The sequence below is a fragment of the Mercenaria mercenaria genome, unplaced genomic scaffold (assembly GCF_021730395.1).
Source record: "Mercenaria mercenaria strain notata unplaced genomic scaffold, MADL_Memer_1 contig_3837, whole genome shotgun sequence".
Lineage (NCBI taxonomy): Eukaryota > Metazoa > Mollusca > Bivalvia > Venerida > Veneridae > Mercenaria > Mercenaria mercenaria.
This window is the reverse complement of record NW_026462015.1, coordinates 1,815-7,105: the sequence shown is the minus strand read 5'-3', so window position 1 is coordinate 7,105 and position 5,291 is coordinate 1,815.

The window sequence follows — 5,291 nt, the reverse complement described above, 5'->3', positions numbered from 1 at the left end:
GTTATACTTATCTGAGATATTTGACTTACAATTACTTACAACTATATTGCATGACTTTTCTAACTTTTAGCAGTCAATTCATTACCGCAAAAGTGTTGTAATTGGTCTTACAACTCTCTTGCGAGCTAATCTATTTCTCTTGCATTGTTGATGTTTACTGCAAAAAAGTTGTATCTAAAGTTACAACTCTTTTGCAGTACTCTAGACTACAAATTTTTTACATTGGAATCAGTTACTACCTTTTGCATTTCAAATAAAACTTAAAATTATGCATTTCTAACTTTTCTTTTGCTTTCTTTTTTATATAAACTGAAAAATTTTGAAACATGTTGGTGAATATGAACTGTATGCATTGTTACATTAGCATACAATCAGTAATAACACCCCGATACTTCTAGCAACAACTTCATTTGAATGCGAACTGTAAAGAAACTTTTTTGCACTGTCTGTTTTATTTTCCTATTTAAAGAAGATTGAAACTGCGGGTGTTTGTACACCACAATTATTTTGTCACAGCGTTATGTGACATAGATGTCAATAGTACTGAACTTTTAAGTCATAGTCCTGTAGTCTATCTCCTGAACTAAATGAGTGTAACAATGGCATTTCTATAACAGGGCTCGACGAATTCCTTGAAAGTAATTGTAGTTCTGAAGGATGACTGCTTAGAATTTTCACTCGTCCAGCTTCAGTTTGTACTCATCCTGCTAGAGAATTGTTTTTACAGACTTGTCTTTTCTGAAGTTCCTTAAAAGTAGTACACAGAGTATTAATCATTTCTTGATTGCCAAGGGTCTACCTAATGCAATCATAATGAATGGTACATTAAGGATCGAGGGATGAATTAAATAGTTACGATTCCTTTTACATCTTTTAGCTCTCTGGCTTCTGCAGAGCTTTTTTTAATTGGATTAATTCATATTTTGGCCAAAAATCAAAATTTAATCCTGCAGGGCAAGTACTAAAGCAATTTCCACTTGCTCAGAGAAAATTTTTATTCATATCTGCAACAGGATAGTGGATTTTGTTGAAGCCTGGTTAACTTGGCATATCTTACTCAAATTATGAGAGCCTGGCATCACTGTGTACACATGCATGCAAATCAAATGTAGAGTTTGACATTAATATTACACACTCTTTAACTCAACCTTTCGAAGAAAATACAGAGCTGTTGCGCTCGCCACGGCGTTGGTGTCGGCGCTGATGTTGGTTAAATTTGTTGCTAAAGTCAAATTCTCTGTTACTATCTGGGCTATTGACTTGAATAATAAAATAGTTATTTACTATTAAAGTTTACAATCCCCATAACTCTGATTTGAATTTTGGTAAATTTATGCCCCTTTTTAACTTAAAATTTTTTGGTTAACGTTTTTGATAAAGTCAAATATCTCTGTTAATATCAATGATTTGGTCTTGAATCTTGAAATAGTTATTATACACTTACAAAGTCTACACCACAAGAAAAAATCCACATAACTTAACTCTTAATTTTTATCAGAGTTATTTCCCTTTTCCACTTAAATTTTTTTTGGTTAAAGTTTTATATAACATCTAATATATTTGTTACTATCAAAGCTATTGACTTGAAACTTAAAGTAGTTATTAACATCACAGACTGCAACATAAGAAACAATCCACATAATTCTGATTAAAATTTTCACAGATTTATGTCCCTTTTACTGGCATTGCTCTAATTCAGAGTCAAACACTGAGAAAAGTTGAGGATGTTGTCTTACAAACAGTTCTTGTTATTCCAAGAAAAGTTAGAGCTATTATATTCATCCATTTGTTGGTGTTGGCATCCCATTTTGGTTAAGGTTTTGTATGTAAAACTGTTATGTAAGTTACAACTGGGAATGGATTGATACTTCACAGAATTATTCACTGTGAAGAATTGACTTGCACTGCACAGGTTCCATAACTCTGTTTTGCTTTTTAGCTTGACTATTGAAAGAAGCTACTGGACTCACCCATGCGTTGGTGTCCAGGTTTGGTTAAGTTTTTGTATGGAAGTTGGTACCTCAGTAACCACTGGTGGGAATGGATTGAAACACAGTTATTTACTGTGATAAGTTGACTTACACTGCATAGGTTCCATTACTCTATTTTGCTTTTTACAAAATTATGCTAGTTTTCCAACATGGACATTTTTGGTAAAGGTTTTATACGTAAGCTCGTAACTCTGTGCCCACGAATGGGAATGGACTGAAACTTGTCACATTTGTTCACTGTGATGTTATGACATGCAGTGCACAGGTTCCATAACTCTATTTATATGTTTACAAAACTATGCCTCTTTTTCGACTTAGCAGCTTTTGGTTAAGTTTTTATATGTAATCTTAGAACACACTAATAGGAATGGATTGAAACTTAAGATAATTTTTTGTTGTCATGAGCTGATATACTTGCACAGGTTCCATAACCTTGTTTTGCAATTTTACAAAATCATGCCCCTTTTTCGACTTTTATATTTATTCAGCTGACAGGGCTGTTGAACAGTCCAGCGTTGCTGTCGTCCGATAGCTCTTTACAAAAATCCAAATGCTCTTTTTTTGACTAAAAAAATATTTGTTGAGTTTTAATATGTAAGCAAAATGTAGTATCTCAGTACCCACTGATAGGAATGGATTGAAACTTCAAACACTTGTTCACTTTGATGATATGACATGCAGTGTGCAGGTTCTATAATTCGGCCCTGCTCATCCTGGCGTCTGCGTCGGCGTCTCACCTTGCTTAAAGTTTGGCATGCATGTACATATGGCTATCATTTATAGGCATATAGCTTTGAAACTTATTTTTTTTCTTTTTCTATGTCAACTATCAGCCTCACTGGGTCATGTCCAATAAATCTGACATGTAATTTGGTCAAATGATGTTCCCTTTTTGACCTAGAAAGTCCTGGTTAAAGTTTTACATGCAAATCACTATCTCCAAAACAAATGCAGATATTGAATTGGAACTTACCAGGTGTCTTTGGGATTATAAATGTAATATCACTTCCATGAGTGGAAAGTGTTATTTCATAACCAAACCACATGTTACAAATCAACTGATACTGAGTTTAGTTTCCAGCAGGTGGTCAAATTTGATAGACTATCATTGCAATAGACTGCTTGTACCAATTTTAGAAAGTCTTGCTCATACGGGAGCAAAACATACTGTCATGATGACGTATGAGTGTATGTCACATTTGTGTATAAGACACAGTGTAAAATATATACAGATTTCTGAAAAATGCTTATAACCATGTATTGGTCGCTAAAAGGGAATCTCAAAACCATGTAAATTTGTAAGAAAATGCATTTTTTCTGGCATCAGTCGGCCATTGTTGCACCACCTGTAATTTTGACAAAGTTGTGAAAAAGACTTACTAAAATCAGGAGGTATTTAAAGTTTTATCCAAACTATCTCAAACTTCTCTGAGCACAACACCTTTTCGATCTCATCACCTTTTAAAACATCTTCTCATTATCTACTAAATATATTAATGAAAAACTGCATTTCTTTAAAGCTTATAAGGGAGCTCTTAATTTTACATTTTAGAAAAAATTCATTAAAGACACTAGGTCATGATACCCGCTTTTATGCCCGAGTCCTAGGTAGTTACTCCCCATGAATTGTCTGCAATGTAAAGGTATGTGGTGTAAACAAAGATATATTTTTTAAATTTTTTTAGTCAGGGAAAAATGCGGCTTGTCCTGTTCCCATGTATCCAGGGCACATTGGTCCTTCCTGGCCAGAATCTCTGTAAAAAGGTGCAACCTATACTCATACGATGATGGTACATATTGCTAATCATTTTTTTTTTTGGCTAAAAGCCATTGTAAGCTATTGATTAATTACTGTTTATGTGTAAAAAAAATACTTTGACCACTGCAAACTATTGAATTTGTATGAAAAAGCTTTCCGAAGCATTTCTATAGGAGACGCATAGTGCATCGAGTTAAAAATTCATTTCGACTCTCTTATCACATCCTTGCATGTAAGTTCTGTTTAAGGCATTACTATAAGAAGCAATTTAGGAGTATAACTGAAACCGTTCAAAAATTTTATCAGTGCAATATAGCAGTAAGTCATTTCTTTCTTATTGACAAATGACCATCAGTTTGCCGCAAGACTGCAGTAAGTCAACTTTTTAACTATACAACAAAAGTTTTGGGAATATAACCCTATAATTTTTTTCTGCAGGCATATAATATGAAAATACTTAAAAAACTCAAAAAAGGGAATTTATAAAAAAAAGTGAGATACCGCAGTTTTGCGGGCAACCCTCGAAGTGATTATTCCGATAGTCGATAGTGGTAAAATGTTTATTCAAAAAAGAAAAGCATGTACACATATTAATTACTAACAAAAACATTAGAAAAAAAATCCTTAGGTGCAAAAGGTCTATAATCAATATTTAATACATCACATGGTCTTTATTAATTAAGTAAAAATAAAACCGTATTAGGTTACTTAATTATTACATTGTTTGTAATAACATCCTTATGTGCCCCCGATTGTGAGTACTGATTTTCAGCTTGCGTCGGATTTACACGCAAAAAAATCCCAAAGGTATTATGACTGTTTTTTTTTTTTCATTTGTTTTAACTTATGTGAGGTTACATGCTTTATCATGTATCATGTACACAAAACTATTATCCTAACCTCCTTTGCACCAGTGTCCGTTTTTTTCTTCTGACAGCAAACCATCGCAAAACTTGATATTTTTTGATTGCCGGTCATAACATAATACTTCTTGTAGGCGACAAAAGAATACCCGCAATCAAAACGGATGAACCTGGAGCATGAAATAATACTCAAGCATGAGCTACCACAACATCGGGCCCAAAATAAGAGAAAAGACGTAGTTTAGATAGAAGTTAAGATACCTTCATATTGTTAGCCGGTATTGCTTAGATATATAATATCTAAAATAACTTACCTGTTATAGTCAACAAATAATTATAGAAAAGATGGAAGTTGCTCTCAGTTCATTTACTTTAAAATTCAACTTTTAAAGGAATTGATCCCCAGATTTTGGCTAAAAAATGATCTTTCTTTCAAATTGAGGTTTGGTGATATTATGAACATTGGAATATGAGTTTTTGTTTCTAAACTATTTTAAAAGTGCAAAATCAAGAAAAAAGATGACCGCGTCAGGAATCGAAACCGGACTGCCGCGGCAATAAAGATGTTTTCCGCTGTCGTTACCATTAACGGTATGGATAATTTTGTGTTCAGTGCGCGTTAAATATAGATATCTATAATCGAGGCAATTTATCTCGCATAAAGCGTTACAAACGCTT